Raw genomic sequence first — 20,340 nt, forward strand, 5'->3', positions numbered from 1 at the left:
AGCCGCGCGCGCCGGGCCGCAGCGCCCCCTAGAGGCGGCGGCGTCCGGGACAGCGGCCCGCGGCCGGCACGTCGCTTCCTCCCTCCGCTGCGCCCCGGGGACCCTCCGTGCGGCCCGTGCGCCCGCCCCCCGAGAGGTGAGTCTGCGAGGGGGAGCGGGTCTGCGATCCAGCCGAGCCCCGGGGGGGGACAGGGATGCGGGGGAGGGGAATCCGCCCCACCCGGCCCGCCAGCGGCACAGCCCGCCCCGCCCCGACGACCTGGCGCACGGGGGTAAACTGAGGCCCGCCCCGGAGGGGGCGCGGGAAGCCGGGGCGGAGACGGCTGCGGGGCGAATGCGCGCCGCTGGCTCCCCGACGGCTCCTGGCGGGCCTGCTACAGTTCCCCGGGGGGCTGGGAGGAGGCAGGACCACTCGGAGGGGCTGGGGGGCCCCGTGGGAGGAGGAGGAGGAGGAGGAGGAGGAGGAGGAGGAGGAGGAGGGTTGAGGGGGCACGAGGCGCCCCGCCGGCCCACCTGCTCGGGCAGTCGCGCCCCCCCCCCCCGCGCCGAGCCTGGGAAAGGCCCCGCTTCGGGGCTGCAGGTGGGCGAGGCGCGTCCACGCGCGGACAGTCCGAGGGCGCGTCCCCCCGCCGGTGCCCACCCAAGGGGAGGCTGCGTTAGGGGCGGCCGGAGGGTCGTGACTCACCCAGTGTCCCTTTGGAGCTCACCCAAGGGCTGGCAGCGTTGGGGGGGGGCGGGGCGGAGGGTCGTGGCTCACCCAGCGCCCGTTAGGAGCCCCCAGCGAGGCGAGGGGTCCGAGTCCTGCAAAGGCCGGCGCGCTGTCGGTGAATCATCCACGTTTATTGTCGGTTTTCTGGAAAGCCAGAGGCTCGTCTTTCCCCTAAAGAAGATTAGAGCGGCTGTGTGGGAGACGTGCCATCTGACCACAGCAATAAACTCGAACAATTCAAAAACAAAAAAAAAAGTGGGATCAGAATTGGAGTTTCTGATACTGAGCCACTGAGCTTTCAGAAGGACTCCCTAGGCGCTGCCAGTGGCTGGAGAGAAAGAACAGGTAAAGCCACGCCCTGAACCTGTCAACCCGGGCTCCATCCTCCAGCCACGTCCGCTCCCCGGAGCATTGGCTGGAGCCCAGAGTAAGCCCTGAGCGCTGCCAGCTCTGACCCCAAACCAACAGCCAAAACCAAAAACCAATAGAGAAGTTCAACAATTGCTAAACTTTTGCTGATGGAGGAGATGATCCCCGCACCCCCCCCCCCCAGGCTTCAGCTGTGGTTGCTTTATCCTGTTATCCTGTCTGATAACTTATTCAAATTAATGGACCGACAAACTGAAATAGGATTGTGGAAAATTAAAACAGCTGCAAATGCACAGTTGAAAGGTCACTCTTTCTCAAAAGTCTGCTGGGGTTCAGGAGGAAAAGGGCAGGGTGGGTGCTTTGCATATGTGAGACCCCAGGTTCAGTCCCACCACCTCCTGGTCACCCCAGTCCCCGTGGGGTAGCTCTGGTGACCCTCAGAACAACCTCCTCCAGGTCCAATGGGCTGACCAAACGTCCCTGAGAATGGCCTCCCAGAGCCCCTAAAGAACTAGAGTCTGAGGGGGACACATGGCCGAGCCACAGTTACCTCTCTGGGTCGTCCCCCTCTCGAATGGCAGAGATGCAGGGCCCTTGTGATTCTCCAGCCCAGCTTCCCGCGCTTATGAAAACTTTTGGACAAAAGGCCCAGATTTCTGAAAGCTTAGCTAGGCTCAGCGCCAAAGAGAAATGTGCCCGTTTCCTTCTGTAATTTAATTGTATTGCTCTTCCTGAGGATCCTGGGGAGGGCGGGGGTAGGTTTAAAAGGAACTTAAAAATGTTTAGTAGCTGAATTTGGCAAAGTTATTTGTAATCTGTGCTTTATTTGATCCCTGTTTCTACGTGACACCCAAAAAACCACGTCAAAGTTCTTTGTTTTGCTGTTGCTGCTGCAATGTCTGAGATTGTACAATCACTTGGTTGCAGTGTGTGTGTGTGTGTGTGTGTGTGTGTGTGTGTGTGTGTGTGTGTGTGTGTGTGTGTGTGTGTGTGTGTGTGTGTGTGTGTGTGTGTGTGTAGCAGGGGGCAGTCCTGTCCCAGAGAGAGCACTTGACGTGTGGGGTGGCATTGCTCTTCACTCTTGCATGCAGGACAGTGTGTGACTGGCTCCATCAGTGAGTCGCATGCCTGGGTCCTCTGAAACCATGATTTTCAAATGAAAAGATTGTTTGATGGGTTATTATGGATGTTGACTCGAGGTGGTCACCTCGTGGTCCCCAGCTCTGAAGGGCCCAAACAGGACCAAGTGCTCAGGCCCTTTTATTCGATGGTGTCCCCTTGGCTGGCCAGATACCAGCTCCCAGGACCCCTGGGCACGGCTGGGAAGCTCCCCACAAAGTGAACTTTGGTCTCAGCTCCTCTATTAAGTGATGGGTATGGCTTCCGGGAACTGTCCCCTTCCTTGTCTTCCTTCACCTGGTCAGAATATAACTTGTAATTTGATTACTTGGTACTTTGGAACTATAAGGAATTTTTCTATGGGGGAGGGGAAGAGTTTCTTTCAGATGTTTTCAAAACAAGTCACATGCCTTAACTTAAGAATGTTATTGCTCAAAAGCCAACCCAAACAGAACAAAAACACTACCCATCATACCATGATAGCTGATGGATTTGAGTATTTAAGTAAATGCAAATTATAAAATTAAAAATTGGGAAGCTACTGTAGCCCAGTAGTGAAATTTGTTTGTTTGTTTTTTTATAGTAATGTAAGGAAAACCTATTTTCTGTTGCTGACTTGTGTCCCTTACTGGTCTTTGGGTTGTGTGACCTTGCAGGGTGTGTGACCCTGCTATCTGCTCAGTGCTGTTCCACCCCGAGTCACCTCATCCAATTTCTGTTGTCCAACTCGGATGCCAGGTTCAGGGTAACTCACTCACAGCCGATGCCCCTGCCACCCAGTGGGAACCTTCAGAAGCCCCTGCGATACCTCACTTTGCTCCTTTTCCTAAATCAGAGATAGGCAGAAGTTCAAAGGGTTGGAGTGGAAATGGAAAGTTGGTGTGGCATCCTCCCTGTGTCCATATGCCTGCCTGCTGTTCAGACAGACCGTTTCAGTCTATGGAGAAAGATCTGCTGGGGATCAGAGCGGGGCGGTGTGCCAGTGCCTGCCCCAACAGAGCTGCCGGCAGCCGTTCGCTCCCACAACCCAAAATCGCGCCATGCCCCTGACTGAACTCCACCATCTTGAGATGGACCTCACCAGGATATTAATGTGCTGAAAATTTGGGTATGTGGGTTTTGTGACTGAAATCTCCAGGCTCTCTCGGGAACGGGCTGGGCTACTTTCCCCAGCCTCTCTGTACCCCCGATAGCCCTAGCAGTCACATCCACAATGCAAAGCTGCCACCCAGTGCAAAGCATAATGCACACATGGGGGGGGGGCAGGGAGAGAGAGCGAGAGAGCGAACGAGCAAGAGAGAGAGAGAGAGAGAGAAAAAGAGAGCAAGAAGAAAAGTATCTGCCACAGGGGCAGATTGTGGTGGGAGGGATCGGAGGGGGGGTGGAACAGAAACTGGGGACATTGATGGTGGGAAATATGCCAGATTCATAGGTGAAGGGATGGGTATTAGAACATTGTATGACTGAAACCCAGTCATGAATAGCTCTGTGATGGTTTATCTCACCGTGAATTAAGAAAGGGAAAGAAAAGAAAGAACGAAAGAAAGAAAGAAAGAAAGAAAGAAAGAAAGAAAGAAAGAAAGAAAGAAAGAAAGAAAGAAAGAAAGAAAGAAAGAAAGAAAGAAAGAAAGAAAGAGAAAAGGAGGGAGGAAGGAAGGAAGGAAGGAAGGAAGGAAGGAAGGAAGGAAGGAAGGAAGGAAGGAAGGAAGGAAGGAAGGAAGGAAGGAAGGAAGGAAGGAAAGAAAGAAAGAGCAGTACATAACAAAAACATTCTGATTTTAAAAATACTTAAACTTCCATGGACTGGAGCAATAGCACAGTGGGTACGGCATTTGCCTTGCACGCGGCCGACCCAGGTTCTATTCCTCTGATCCCTCTCGGAGAGCCCGGCAAGCTACAGGGAGTATCCCCCCACCCCCACCACGGCAGAGCCTAGCAAGCTACCTATGGCGTACTCAATATGCCAAAAACAGTAACAAGTCTCACAATGGAGATGTTACTGATGCCCGCTCGAGCAAATCGATGAACAATGGGATGACAGTGCTACAAACTTCCATAGAAATCAATTATTTTACTATTTTTTAATTAAAGAACCATGATGTACAAAGATAGTTGAGTTTTAAGCATATGATATTTCAACACCAATCTCGCCAGCAGTGTCAACTTCCTCCACCAGTGTTCCCGTATTCCCTCCCCACCCCCCCCACCCCCCCCACCCCACCCCCACCCCCGCCCCACCTGTCAACTTGACAGGCACATTACAAAGTCTCAGTGGTTGCAGATTAGAGATCAATTCTTCTGATCCGGAGAGAGGACATCAGAAACCTGGAAAGGATTCATGAGTCCAGATGCTATTGGGAAGGAACATTCATGGGTATAACGCAAGGGAGGAAGTGAAAATAGCAACATTAACAGGAATTTGAGCAAAGCTGATTCCGGGCCCAGACTTGGAGGGTTCCAAGCTTCGGTAGAGGAAGTAAAGGGCTGTGGTGGCAGAAAAGGCAAAAATTAGAAATGGCATTGGAAGTGGAGCCTCCTGTGGAGACTGAATTTTTACCATCTTGGGGTATCTCGACACATGAGAGGTTGCTTCTTAGGGATGAGCCAAGAAAGTAGCTTCTTGAGATGGAAGATACTGTAACCGTTACTGACAGGTCAAAAAAAGGATTGTGGGGGGCGGGGGGCTGTGCACTCAGCAGTGGCAAGGGTGGAGAGGATCAATTCCAGTTCTGAAAGAGGTTCTTCCAGGTGTAAAATGCGATCAAACTGCATTGCGGGCTACTGAGAAATCTTCCATGAAGCAGTCCAGTGAGACGCAAAGTTTATGATTGTCTTCAGAAGTTGCCCCAACCGTCAGCTTCCACCACCTTGAAAATGACTGTAACTTGTACAAGGCTCCCATGATGGGTAGCGGTTTTGTTTGTTCTGTTTGGGTTGGCTTTTTAGCAATAACATTCTTGAGTGAAGGCATGTGACTTGTTTTGTTAAACTCAGTGCTTTTGTGTGGCTTGCAGGCAATAGCGGAATGTATAGTGCTGATATAACATCTGTATGTACTGGGAAGCCAGAAAACTGGTATGTTTCTTCTGTCCCGGCATTTGTTTATCACGTCGTTCTGGATTCAAACCCATAATTCCTCTAAAGTGTGTCTGGAAAGTGCCCAGATTTCGGACCAAAATTTTGAAATGAGGTGTGGATGTTAGTAATTTGTTGTGTCTCATAGTTCCTCTGAGCTCCTGCGTGCATATGCAACGTCTGTACTCTAATTAGGGTATCGCTGATAAACATCTGAGATATGCAGTTATTTGACTGCTCGCCCATAGAACAGACCATTCAGTTAGGACTGTTGGGAGCTTCTGCGTTTGTGGTAATCTGTTCCATAACCGGTAGAATAATGCACACAACAGACTTGTGATGGTGGTGGTTGATAATCCCAGTAGGTTCTGAAGCTTCCCAAAGGGTTGGAGGCCTCATCACCCAAGGGAGAGTCAGAGACTGTACAGGATGGGGGACAGGAATATTGGGGGCATAAAGAATATTTTGGGAGGATCTTTGGTTCTCCCTCCCACATACTGTCAAACTCTGTTTGATCTGTCCTTGTGGAATCTAGATCATTTTTGCATATGAATTTAAATCAACCTTGCATATACCTCAGTGGTATTATTTTTACTTTATTGATTGTGGGAGGTGGGGGGGGGGTTCCCAGGTGGTGCCAAGGAGCCCTCCCAGCTACACCTTAGAGTCGGGGCTGCTGTGCTGGCCCAGCAGTGCTGGGGGACACGGGCCCCCTTCATGCTCAGCCATTGAGCTGTGACCCCCGCCCTTGCACACTTTCCCAACCGCCCATCTCATCCCTCTTTTTTTTAAAAATTTTATTTTATTGAATCACCATGTGGAAAATTACACTGCTTTCAGGCTTAAGTCTTAGTCATACAATTCTGAAACAACCATCCCTTCACCAGTGCCCATATCCCACCACCGAAGACAAAAAAAAAAAAACACAGTACACCTCCCATCCCGCCCACCCCCGCACCCCCCCTGCCTTGTAACTGATAAATTTCACTTTACTTTCTATTTACTTTGGTTACATTCAATATTTCAACACAAACCTCACCATTATTATTAGGAGCACCCCACTAGAGTCAGACCTGTTGTGAAGAGAGATGAGGTTTTGTATTTCTGTACTTTAACAACTAAGTCCAGGGAGATTTCTTCTGGATATTCGATCATTGCAAGCTTGTAAATCCCATCTGTGGTCATCATAATATGGCGGTCCCCACGCCCTTCATCCCCAGGAAGGGACAGGCGAGAGAGAGAAATACCTTTCCCCTCCTGGGCGGGCATGGGGTCTCGGCTTAGTTCTCTGGCTGGAGACAATCTGCAAGGAGCTGCCCATGTTGAAGTTGGTTCAGCTGGGTCTGGATTCACGCTCGTGCAGCTGCGGAGGAGCCGCACACGCGTGCGGCCCCCGGGGTCACATCTCGGCAGCGGTGGGCCTCATCCCTCTTTGAGTAGTACGCCCTTTTGTCGTTGCTGTCGTCCTGGCCGGGGACACCTGTGATTGCATACTTTGCTGTGGCACCAGGGACCCCCAAAGGCAGAGCTGCTAAGATTGCACTTGGCAGGTGGGGTGGCAGCGGGCGTGGTACTAGGTCACCCCCAGCCCCGTAACTTAGTGCCATTGGGAATCTGTAGCCCACCCACTGCACCCCTCGCTCCCACCCCCTGGTCCCCTGGGAAGGGACCCGAGTCAGGGCACAGGGCCCCGCCCCCAGCACCCGGCACTTGGCTTTGCTGCCCCCGTCCTGAAACTCTCCGTGATTCTTGGGCAAGAGGCCCCGCAAATTACACAGCCGGGCCTTCGGTCTTAGGTCATAATTGTGTCTTGGTTTCTTTGGGGTTTTTTGTTTGTTTGGGGGCCACGCCCAGCTGCACTCAGGGAATGGCTCCTGCCAGCGCCTGGGGCCCCTGTGGAATGCCGGGAATGGAACCCAGGTCTGTGCTATTGCTCGGGCAAGACAGTTGTGTCTTGGTTTTTCTCCCACGGTCCCAGGTGTCCTTTCCTTTCTCTTTGGGTCCCCTCTTCCTGCACACACTCGTCTCGCCACATGTCCCGGGTGTGACCTTCTTGTGCCGCCGCGTGTTCTCCTTTGTGAGCCCAGAACAGTCCCGCCTGCCCAGGCTTCCCTCCCGCCGAGACCTGTGAATCGGCCTCCTAAGTATGCTATTCCCCTCCTTTCGGTCTCCTCTCTTACTCACATTAATTTAGCTCTGACGTCACACCGGTGATGGGTGCGGTATTGGAATTACGTGCGAGGGAAACTATCATTAACACCATTTGACATATAGCACTTCAATCAAAAAAAATTATTATCACCCATAAAAATAAATTAGCTCTAGCGTCTCCTCCTGAACATTGTACTTATCTTTTGTTCGCTCATCTTCCTCATGCCATCCGCCAGTGAGATCCCTCCTTCTGCTATAAACCTATTCTTTAATTCCTCCTTCCTAGTACCGTGAGCATTGTCTGGTTTAATGACTTGATCCCTTCATTTTCCCCTATGACTCCCGAGCACTGTCAGGTTGAAAGCTCGATCTTCTCCGAATGAGAAATGAAACTCTGCCACTTGGGGCCGGAGAGCCGGCTCAGAGGGCGGGGCGGGTGGCCTGGCCCATCCCCTCAGCACCCCTGGGAGTGAGCCGGGGCGCACCTCCTGGGGTCGCTCCCCAAACAACAGCAAAGCAACAGTTACCTAATGATTCATTGTAAGAGTTTTTTATTTTTTTTGCTTTTTGGGTCACACCCGGCGATGCACAGGGGTTATTCCTGGCTCTGCACTCAGGAATTACCCCTGGCAGTGCTCAGGGGACCATATGGGATGCTGGGAATCGAACCCAGGTCGGCTGCGTGCAAGGCAAACGCCCTACCCGCTGTGCTATCGCTCCAGCCCCTGTAAGAGTTTTTTAAAGTGACTCAATTACTGATTACTCAGCATTTCTTCTATTTTTATTAGGAAGCAGATTGAAAACCAAATAAATCGAAGGGGCATCCTCTCTGCTGTCAGAGGGCTGCTTCTTTCTTCTGCACCTGAACACTGTCCTCGTTTCTTTAGTTTCGTGGCTGTAGAAGGAGGCCCTTTACCACCTCAGCACGGCCCCCAGAGGCCTTTCAGCCTTTCCTGTCACAGGGCAGCTCCCACAAGGCCTTTCACCCTTTCCCGTCACTGGGAATCCCCCAGAAGGCCTTTGGCCCTTTCCAGTGACCCAGCAAACCCCAGAGGCCTTTCACCCTTTCCTGTCACCCGGCAGCCCCCAGGAGGTCTTTCACCATTTCCTGTCACAAGGCAGCCCTCAGAAGGCCTTTGGCCCTCTCCTCTCACCCGGCAGCCCCCAGACGGCCTGTCACCCTTTGCTGTCACCCGGCAGTCCCCAGAAGGCCTTTTGCCCGGCAGCTGCCCACGGGGCGTGTCTGAGGGCACAGGATTGCACAAGCCTCTGGCATGGGGCCTGTTCGCGCTCACATTCCTTCCTGAAACCCCGAGAGCCAGCGGACTCAGGACGGTTGTGCCCGAGTCAGCCTTCCCTCAGAGTTAGACTTCATTCAGCATCTTAAGGTGTTTTGTTCCTCCTCCTCGCCATCAAGGTGAGTCACAGCGGTGAAGTGACCGAGCACTGGATGTGGAGACGGAGCACAGCCCTGTGTGACTGTTTTTCCCAGACGGTGACCCGGTGCCTGGTGTCCCGGCGGTGTTTACACTGAAGTCACTTGACAGGTCAGCACATGTTGCTCTCCTGTGAGTGCCGAGAGCGTCTGCCCGTCTCGGAGCGCCCCAGAGAGAGGCGAGAGGGGCGGAAATGCTTCTTTCCCACAAGAATGGGCTTAGCTTGGTGCTCAAATGGGGAAAGGAACCGGTTTTTGTTTCACTGAGAGGGAAGGGCCACACCCAACAGCGTCAGGGCAGACTCCTGGCTCTCCGCTCAAGGGTCACTCCTGGAGGGGCTCGGGGGACCGTATGCGGTGCTGGGGACGGAACCAGGGGGTCGGCCACACGCAGGGCCAGCACCTTGCTCCCTGGGCTACCTGTCAGGCCCAGGAACCGGTTTTGAGGAGGGCACAACGCCATCTGGGAGCTCACCAGACCTGCCGGCCTCTCCTTGTCAGGACTCAGGCTGCGCGGTGACCGTGTGAAAGGACAGGGCGTTGGCAAGTTGACCCTGGGGTTCTTGCTGAGGGGACTTAGGGAGTCGTGACAGAACCAGTCTTTGGGGGGGGGGGGGTTGCCCGGCTGGAGTCTGACTCTACACACGGGAAGCAGTGGGGGAGCACCACGTGTGGAAAGCGTTATGCAGGGGATAACGCTCAAGAGAAAGCAGACGCCTTCGCTTTTCCAGTCACAAGAGTCCTTTCCCGAGAAGCAGCCTTGGAAGCAAGGGCGTTGGGAAGGCCGCCTCGGAAAGCCTTAGTGAGGCAGGGGGGCTGGCTGCAGGGGCCTGAGGGGGCAGAGAGAAAGGCTCAGAGAGGCTGGATGCCACCGCCAAGCAGCCATTCTGCTGGGCATCTCCTCAGCTACCTGCCTCTGTCGTTTTTGCTTTTGGTTGTTTTTTTTTTTTTTTTTTTTTGCTTTTTGGGTCACACCCAGCGATGCACAGGGCTTACTGCTGGCTCTGCACTCAGGAATTACTTTTGGCAGTGCTCAGGGGACCATATGGGATGCTGGGATTTGAACCCGGGTCGGCCGTGTGCAAGGCAAACGCCCTACCCGCTGTGCTATCGCTCCAGCCCCTGCCTCTGTCATTGTTCTTTGCTCCGTGCGACCAGCAAGTGCTCTGCCAAGGAAAACAATCCCTGCTCTGTGCTGGCCGCACCTCAGCCTGAGACACGCCAAGCGTGCCTTGTTGCGCTAACAAGTCTGCACTCGAAGCTCCCGCCTGCTCTCCACATTCTTGTTTTTCCTCTTTCCTCCGGTTCTCAAGTGAATCAAGTAATATGGTTCCTCGTGGCCCCACAGACGCTGTGTCCTAGGCGGCATCTCGGAATATCGCCCGTGAGTGCCGTGTATGGACCAAGGATGCCGTTTATTAATAAATTAATTAATTTTGCTTTTTGGGTCACACCCGGCAATGCACAGGGGTTACTCCTGGCTCTGCACTCAGGAATTACTCCTGGCGGTGCTCAGGGGACCCTATGGGATGCTGGGAATCGAACCCGGGTTGGCCGCATGCAAGGCAAACGCCCTACCCGCTGTGCTATCACTCCAGCCCAAGGATGCAGTTTATTTAGCACCCAAGTCCAAGTCTCGCTTCGGATCAAAACCCAGGCCAGCTTGAGTCTGAACTCCCTGGCCCAAATCATGGCTCTGAGTCCCTACCACCTCCCCTCAAAACTCTGTCAGCCTGGGTCTCAGGAAGAGCAGAGTGCTTTCACCCAGACTGGCAATATTTGCACTCCTCTTCAGCTGGCCTTTTTTTTTTTTTTAATTTACTTTTTTTGTTATTATTGGGCTGGAGCGATAGCACAGCGGGTAGGGTGTTTGCCTTACATATGGCTGACCCAAGTTCAATTCCTCCATCCCTCTCGGAGATCCTGGCAAGCTACTGAGAGTATCTCGCCCGCACGGCAGAGCCTGGCAAGCTCCCCATGGCATATTCAATATGCCAAAAACAGTAATAACAGGTCTCACAATGGAGACGTTACTGGTGCCCGCTTGAGCAAATCGATGAACAACGGGACGACAGTGCTACAGTGACAGTGTTATCATTGAATCACGGTTATAAAGTTGTTCAGTCATAAAATGTTGACTAAAACCCATACAGAATGGGTGTCTGTCACACAGGGTTCAATGACCGCACCAGCATACATTTCCCACCACCACTGTCTCCAGTTTGCTTCCCAGCACTCCTCCCTGCCCCAGCCTCCTCTGTGGCAGACACTCCCCCGGGCCACCCCCCCACCCCCCGCCTTTGGTCATTAGGGTTTACAGTACTGAGACTGAAAGGTTATCGTGCTTATCCCTTTACCTCTTTTCAGGAAGCAGTTGTAGAATCATTTCAGGAAGCAGTTGTAGAATCAGAGTAATCACTCCCTTCCCAACTACCATTGTCACGGTGCTCCCTTCTCTGTACTGCCTGCCTCAACTAGCTTTTGAATCAAAAATAGAGTCTCCAACTCCTCCCCCCCACAAGAAGACAATAGAATTTTTTGGTTTGGGAAGTGTTTGGGGGCTACTGCCTGCTGGTGCATGGGGCTCATTCCTGGCAGTACTTAAAGGACCAGGCAGTGCCAGGGATCAAAGCAGGGATTCCTGCAAGCATGCACCCAGCCCGTTGTGCCATCTTCCCAGCCTGAAACGAGAATGTCATTGCCTCTTCCACTTAATGCATGAAGAGTCTATTCTTGCATTCAGCATAAAAGTGTGTGTATTTGGGGCTGGAGCGATAGCACAGCGGGGAGGGCGTTTGTCTTGCACGCGGCCGACCCGGGTTTGATTCCCAGCATCCCATAGGGTCCCCTGAGCACCGCCAGGAGTTATTCCTGAGTGCAGAGCCAGGAGTAACCCCTGTGCATCGCCGGGTATGACCCAAAAAGAAAAAAAAAAGTGTGTATTTGAGGAGGAAGCTCAGAGCACTGGAGCACCTGCTTCTCACACAGGCCGCAGGTTTGATCCCTGGCACCCCAAGTACTACAGTGCTGGGCGTGGCCCCAAAATTAAAAAAAAAAAAAGTTAAAGAGCTAGTCCAAGAGAAATTCTTTTCTTTCCTGACCGTCTGAGCACCTGTGGGTTGAAGAGCTTTGATCAGAGCGCACATGCAAGGCTCTGGCGTAAACTCTCTGTCTTGGTCCTCCTATTTGTTGTCGCCTGACTGAGGGAGACTGCCTCCTGTCACTAGCTGTGACGTCTGCTGTTGCTGGCGGCTGTGGTTTGCTTTGTTTGTTGATGAAGTCCTGTCGGTGGATCTTTCTTTGCTCTTCTACCATCCTTCGTTGCCACTTGGCTCCCCGCTTCCCTTCTCTGTGGCCGACGCCGTCGTGTTGACCAGGAGTCACTCACGCGCCTGGCCATGGTGCTCCCCAGAGGCACGTGCCCACACTGCAGTGCTCATATGCTCCAAAGGGACGTGGGTCACGCCCATGCCCGGCTCGGTGAGCTTTGCCCCCTTCGCTGTGATGCCCACACGTGCACTTGCTCGATGGGGGTCCTTGGTGGTACTAGGTTATATGATGGCCAGAAATTGTTCGTGGAGGGGCCAGGTACCGACAGGCAGAATCAGCCTTGGTCCTCGAGGCAGAGTCCAGGGTCACACGGGTGGACTTGGGCTTATGTGTGAATGCTGGACTTGGGCTTATGGCGAGGCGTTCCAAGCCACTCAGCTATTCCACTGGTTCTGTATTGTCATTCTTTATTGTACCACTCCCAGGTTCTTTTTTTTTTTCTTTTTTGGATCACACCTGGCGATGTACAGGGGTTATTGCTGGCTTTGCACTCAGGAATTACTCCTGGTGGTGTTCAGGGAACCATATGGGATGCTGGGAATTGAACCCAGGTCGGCCGCGTGCAAGGCAAATGTCCTGCCCGCTGTGCTATCACTCCAGCCCCTTCCAGGTTCACTTTTATATGATTATATGATTATTGGCTCTGTCTTGCTTCAAGGTACATTCTCAGAAAGAGAAAAAAAAGGAAAAAAATGAAAATTATATAAACCTCAGGGATCTGACAGGATTAAAAGCATAACAGAAGAGCCTGGCACACTATCTGTATGTTAACATTCTTAAGTGGCAATCGTCAGTGCAAACTCTTTCAGTGACGTTTTTTGTTTGTTTGGCCACACAGAGCAGTACTCAGTGTACTTTTGAGCTCTGAGCTCAGGGATCACTCCTGGTGGGCCTTAGGGGACCAGATGAGGTACCAGGGATCGAACCCAGGTTGGCTGCATGCAAGGCAACCTCCCTACCCGCTGTACTGTCTCCCCTCGTAACATGTTTGTATAAATAATCAAGAAGACTAAATATCTCTGGCAAACCCCAGAATAGCAAATGGGTTTTTAAGTTTGGTACAAGAAAGTTGCAGAACTGCAAGAAACAGACTCTCAGCCAGAAGGCTGTTTAGTCTAGTCCGTTTCTTTCCTTTATGACAGAATAATCAGCTGTTAGCGCCCAGGATGGTTAGACTTGCAGTCCTGAAACTTCTTTTCCTTTGTGGCTGAGCTGGTTCGAAAGTCTTAGGAGGGATTTGAAAGCTCTTCCTCCGCTGAAGAGTGCAGTGAGGTGCGGAGAGCAAGGGGAGGCCCCCTGGTCACGTGACCCTCTTCCTCTTGGGGTATGTCTGATGGACTGTGATGAAGCCCAGTCAGTGTTCATAGTCCCTGGTAACTCGGGGGCTGAGCTCCCCTCCCCCCACCCACACGCTAACAGACACCAAGCCCACAAACACCCTTGTAACCACAGGTGGGGAACGAAGGCCGAGGATGGGCCCTAGATGGTCTATGGTCCCCTGATAATTAGCTCCATGTGTAACCTTCCCTCCACCCCCCACACACCCCCTCCTTAACTACAGACTTCGTCTGAGTCAGGGATGGAAATGGAAACCTAACAAACGTTCTCCTGTAGCACTGTAGCACTGTTGTCCCACTGTTCATCGATTTGCTCGAGCGGGCACCAGTAACGTCTCTATTGTGAGACTTGTTACTGTTTTTGGCATATCAAATATGCCACGGGGAGCTTGCCAGGCTCTGCCGTGCAGGCAGGATACTCTCGGTAGCTTGCCAGGCTCTCTGAGAGGGACGGAGGAATCGAACCCGGGTCAGCCATGTGCAAGGCAAACATCCTACCTGCTGTGCTATCGACCCCTAATTATAGTCAGTCATAGCCATTATAGAAAATGCGGGGTAAGAAGAGGAAGACGAGAGTAATTAAAAAGTACGTGGCAGACAAAGCAGGAGAACCTAAAAGAAATGGATGGATTCCTCGATTCTTACAATCTCCCAAGACTGAACAAAGAAGACTTGGAATACCTGAATAGACCCATCAATGTTAAGGAAATTGAAGCTGTGATCAAAAACCTCCCCAAAAACAAAAGCCCAGGCCCAGATGGCTTCACTGGCGAATTCTTCCAAACATTTAAAGAAGACCTGCTGCCTGTTTTCCTCAAACTTTTCCAGGAAATTGAAAAAACAGGAAATCTCCCAAACAGTTTCTATGAAGCACACATCTCCCTAATACCAAAAGCAAACAAAGACACCACTAAGAAAGAAAATTACAGACCAATATCCCTGATGAACACCGATGCGAAGATCCTCAACAAAATACTGGCAAATAGGATCCAATAACTCATCAAAAAGATCATACATCACGACCAAGTGGGATTCATCCCAGGGATGCAAGGATGGTTTAACATTCGGAAATCAATCAACATAATCCAGCATATCAACAAAAGTAAAGATAAAAACCATATGATCATATCAATAGATGCAGAGAAAGCATTTGACAAGATCCAACATCCTTTCATGATGAAAACCCTCGCCAAAATGGGGTTTGGAGGAACTTTCCTCAAGATAGTCGAAGCCATCTATCACAAGCCTACGGCAAGCATTATCCTCAACGGGGAAAAACTAAGGGCCTTTCCTCTGAGATCAGGCACAAGACAAGGATGCCCACTCTCACCACTCCTCTTCAATATAGTACTGGAAGTACTTGCGATAGCTATTAGACAAGAAAAAGAGATTAAGGGCATCCAGATAGGAAGGGAAGAAATCAAACTCTCACTATTTGCAGACGACATGATACTATATCTAGAGAAGCCTAAAACCTCTACTAAGAAACTCTTAGAAACAATAGACTTATACAGTAAAGTTGCAGGCTACAAAATCAATACCCAAAAATCCATGGCCTTCATATATGCAAACAATGAGGCAGAGGAAAGGGACATGAAAAAAGCAATCCCATTCACAATCGTGCCCCAGAAAATCAAGTACCTCGGAATCAGCTTAACCAAGGAAGTAAAAGACCTTTACAAAGAAAACTACATAACGCTACTCCATGAAATCAAAGAGGACATGAGGAAATGGAAACATATACCCTGCTCGTGGATAGGGAGAATCAATGTTGTCAAAATGGCAATACTCCCTAAAGCATTATACAGATTCAATGCGATCCCTATAAATATACCCATGACACTCTTCAAAGAAATGGATCAAGAAATCCTAAAATTCATATGGAATAACAAACGTCCAAGGATAGCTAAAACAATTCTTGGGAAAAAGATGATGGGAGGCATCACCATCCCCAACCTCAAACTTTACTACAAAGCAGTAACAATTAAAACAGCATGGTACTGGAACAAAGGCAGAGCCGTAGACCAATGGAACAGGGTGGAATATCCCTACACACAACCCCAAATGTATGACCATCTAATCTTTGATAAGGGAGCAAGAGATGTGAAGTGGAGCAAGGAAAGCCTCTTTAACAAATGGTGCTGGCACAACTGGACAACCACATGCAAAAAAATGGGTTTAGACCTTGACCTGACACCATGCACAAAAGTCAGATCAAAATGGATTAAAGACCTCAACATTAGACCACAAACCATAAGGTACATTGAAGACAATGTCGGCGAAACCCTCCATGATATTGAAGATAAAGGTATCTTCAAAGGTGGCACGGAACTAAGCAATCTAGTAAAAACAGAGATCAACAAATGGGACTACATTAAACTAAAAAGCTTCTGCACCGCAAGAGATACATTGACCAGAATCCAAAGACTATCCACAGAATGGGAAAGGATATTTACACAATACCCATCAGATAAGGGGTTGATATCAATGGTATATAAAGCACTGGTTGAACTCTACAAGAAGAAAACATCCAACCCCATCAAAAAATGGGGCGAAGAAATGAACAGAAACTTTACCAAGGAAGAAATACGAATGGCCAAAAGGCACATGAAAAAGTGCTCTGCATCACTAATCATCAGAGAGATGCAGATCAAAACAACCATGAGATACCACCTCACACCACAGAGACTAGCACACATCCAAAAGAACAAAAGCAACCGCTGTTGGAGAGGATGTGGGGAGAAAGGGACCCTTCTTCACTGCTGGTGGGAATGCCGACTGGTTCAGCCCTTCTGGAAAACAATTTGGACGATTCTCAAAAAATTAGATATTGAATTCCCATTTGACCCAGCAATACCACTGCTGGGAATATATCCCAGAGAGGCAAAAAAGTACAATCGAAACAACATCTGCACATGTATGTTCATCGCAGCACTGTTTACAATAGCCAGAATCTGGAAAAAACCCGAATGCCCCAGAACGGATGACTGGTTGAGGAAACTTTGGTACATCTATACAATGGAATACTATGCAGCTGTTAGAAAAAAGGAGGTCAAGAATTTTGTAGTTAAGTGGATGGGCATGAAAAGTTTCATGCTGAGTGAAATGAGTCAGAAAGAGAGAGACAGACATAGAAAGATTGCACTCATCTATGGTATATAGAATAACAGAGTGGGAGACTATCACCCAAGAACTGTAGAAATAAGTACCAGGAGGTTGACTCCATGGCTTCGAGGCTGGCCTCACGTTCCGGGGAAAGGTCAACTCAGAGAAGCGATCACCAACTACATTGTAGTCGAAGGCCATGTGGGGGAAGGGAGTTGCGGGCTGAATGAGGGCTAGAGACTGAGCACAGCGGCCACTCAACACCTTTATTGCAAACCACAACAGCTAATTAGAGAGAGAGAACAGAAGGGAATGCCTTGCCACAGTGGCAGGGTGGGGTGGGGGGGAGATGGGATTGGGGAGGGTGGGAGGGACGCTGGGTTTACGGGTGGTGGAGAATGGGCACTGGTGAAGGGATGGGTTCCCGAACTTTGTATGAGGGAAGTATAAGCACAAAAGTGTATAAATCTGTAACTGTACCCTCACGGTGATTCTCTAATTAAAAATAAATAAATTAAAAAAAAAAAAAAGTACGTGGCAGAAAAGACTCGGTCCGTTTGGTGTGCTACCTCTGGGCGTTCTTCAGTGAATGTTTCTCCATTGTTGAGCCAGCCGTACAGTGGGTCACCTTAGCCTTACTCAAGCGCACAGTTGGTTCCTGGAGTTAAGTGCCTTCATGTGGTTGTGCTGCCCCCCCCCCAGGCAGGAATCATGCAGAACTCACACTCTGCCCCACAGAACAGCTCCCCAGCCCCTCTCCCCACGGTCCTGGTCGCCCAAACTCCTGCTTCATCCCTGTGAATGTGACTCCCCTATGCGTCTCCCAGCATGGGACTGGGCGGTATTTGCTGTCTGAAGAGTGGCTTTGTTCAACGTAGCATTCTCCACGTCACCCGTGTGGTGGCATTTGTCAGTATGTTCTTTATAAGGCTGAATAACGTTTCCTCATGTCTGTTTTGTCTTCCACGTCTGTTCATCCGTCTGCACACACCTTTCGTCATAGCGTCCTTCTGGCCACACACTGTAAGAACGTCTTTCTCTCCGCCTGCTTCCGGACCCTCAGGGCCGAGTTGCTGAATCAGTTGGTGGCTGTGTCTTTAATCTGGGAGGAAACCCACATTCTGGTTCCCTCCCCAGAGGCAAAGCATCTCTCCTGCGCTCTGTTCTCCCGGCCAACACCTGTTATTTTGGGGGTTTGTTTTTGTCTATCGGGGCCCTCCTGGGCTTGAAGGGGCATCACAGCGTGATTTTCATTTCCATGCCCCCTCACAGGAGCCGTGTCGAGAACAGCCTTTCACGCGATCATTGGCCACTTGTGTCTCCTCTGAGGAAATATTAAAATCCTCTGCTTACTTTCTCAGCTAAGTTGTTGGGGTGTTGTTGGCTTGTATGTTTTGCGTTGGGGGGATGCACCCGGCAGTGCTCCAGGCTTACTTTTGGTCCTGAGCTCACCGATTACTCTTCGCAGTGTTTGGGGGACCTTAGGTGGTGCCAGGGATTAAACAGAAGTCTTCAATAATATTTTTTACACCATTGCTATCATACTAGATGGACACTTTTCTATTCTTTCCTTAGTGTTATGTTTGTCCCATTTTTTAAAATGCTTTTTATTTTAACACTCATAAATATGCTCTATAGTAACCAGTAGAAGATGTACAAATGGAGGTAGAGCAAAATATTAGGAAAATATTCCTCAATCTAGGAGACCCATAGATATTACAGATACTATCATCATAAAGATGAGAAAAAAGATTGAGTTGGCCATATCAGAGTTTTAGGACAGAATGAAAATATATACATGCATATACAAATGAATTGAAGGAATTTTAATTTATTTTTTTAATTAAATGTTATTTTTATAAAATATTCACAATATTTGATTAAATTTAATATTCACACACCAATCCCACCACCATTATACCTTTCCACCACCATATTTCGAATGTTTGCATCCTGAACCCCAAACCCTGCCCCAAAGCAGAACTGTAATAATTTATTTTATATTGCTTGTTATGAATAGTCTGCTAAAAATGATCCAGAAAAGGGTTTCTTAAGAGGAAAGTGTGAAGATTGTTGTGTTTTACCCAGGAGCCATGAAGCCCTTCTATAATAGATTAGTAACATGTTAAAGGTTGAACCTTGTGTGCATATATCACTTGTATCACTTGTCAGCCCGTTGCTCATCGATTTGCTTGAGTGGGTGCCAGTAACGTCTCTATTCATCCCTGTCACGTGCTAGTGTGCATATATATATATATATATGCATATATGTATATATATGTACACATCCCTGTATTAATGTATTTCCCCCTACGATTGGTTGCCTCCTATTTTAAACCCCATCAGATGTGGTGTGCTACTCTTGGTCTATCAGTGGTATAAAGTATGAGATGTCCAGGAACAGGCTCACTCGTGGGTGAGGCTCGGCCCAAGCCTGTGGAGAGCGGCTGTGACCAGGGCGGCAGTTGAGTTCTGGAAGTTTTCGGCTGCCGGGGCTGGGTCCCTTGGGGTGGGGAGGGGCCTCACCCGCCCCCCTTCAGGGCACCCCGAGTGAAACAGCGTGGGGCGGGGTCTGGCGGCAGGGCTATGGCGTGTCTTTCTGGGCCCTCTTCCGAGGGATTTACATTGAGTCTCTGGGTCAAGGCTGTTAATGAGATTATAGGGCGCCAGAGGCAGCTTGTGGGTGCGTCTGCCAAGCTGCCTGACATCGGGGAGGTGGGAGAAGGTCACCCGTTTCCTGATCCCACTGAGCCTGGAGTCACAAGTTCCGCATACCTGGGTTTTTCTGCAGATTCACTCATGGGTGAGGCTAGCAAGGAGTTTTAAAGACTTAAAATATAGACTTACCAAGCCGGAGGGAGAATTCAGTGCACGGGAGTACATGATTTACATGCTTTACGTGTGAGACAGTTTGGTCCCCAATACTGCATGGTCCCCCAGGAGTAGCTTTTGAATTCTGCTGGGCATGGCACAAGCACTGAATATATATTATATGATACATGTATTCATATGTATGTATACACACACACTTATTGTAATTTTGATCAGCTTCAACTCCAAATTTGTTCATTTGGGCCGAAGCGATAGCACAGCGGGTAGGGCGTTTGCCTTGCACGTGGGCCGACCTGGGTTCAATCCCCGGCATCCCATATGGTACCCCAAGCACTGCCAGGAGTAATTCCTGAGTGCAAAGCCAGGAGTAACCCCTGAGCATCACTGGGTGTGACCCAAAAAGCTAAAAAAAAAAAAAACACACAAATTTGTTCATTTACTGTAACGATATTACCGAGTCTGAAGCCCTGGGAACCCTGGTATAAATTAGATCTAGAGAGCCAGGCAGATAGTTCAGGGGGGACGGTGCTGGCCTTACACGCGCCCAACCTAGATTCCCTCCCCAGCACCCCAGATGGGCCCCAAGCCCCACCAACAGTGACCCCTGAGTGCAGAGCCGTGAGTCAGCCCTGAGTACCACCGGTGTGGCTCCCCAAAGAATGAGAAAGAAACGGGAATTTTCAACAGTTAGTGAACATCTGGAGCGTGTCATGAGCTTTCTATTTTTTTTTAACTTCCTTTTGTAATGATTGTATCTGCCAGTGCAGAAGTGAGAGGGGAGGTCAAAATAACTTTTCCCATGAGAAGGGTCTAAAAGATGCCGGAATTGAGGGAGAGTAAGAGGGCGAGGGACAGAGCTGGACACAGCGCCTGGGCAC

General features: G+C 50.1%; 1 protein-coding gene across 1 annotated transcript in view; it reads left to right on the forward strand.

Annotated features, from left to right (window-relative positions):
* Positions 1-33: 33 nt before the first annotated feature.
* ALPK1 (alpha kinase 1) overlaps positions 34-20,340 on the forward strand; it is a 116,075-nt gene continuing 95,768 nt past the window's right edge. Inside the window, exon 1 of the mRNA XM_055141919.1 lies at positions 34-136. The gene's annotated coding sequence lies outside the window, so the exon portion shown is untranslated. The remainder of the gene's footprint in view (positions 137-20,340) is intronic.

The sequence above is a fragment of the Sorex araneus genome, chromosome 6, assembly GCF_027595985.1.
Source record: "Sorex araneus isolate mSorAra2 chromosome 6, mSorAra2.pri, whole genome shotgun sequence".
Lineage (NCBI taxonomy): Eukaryota > Metazoa > Chordata > Mammalia > Eulipotyphla > Soricidae > Sorex > Sorex araneus.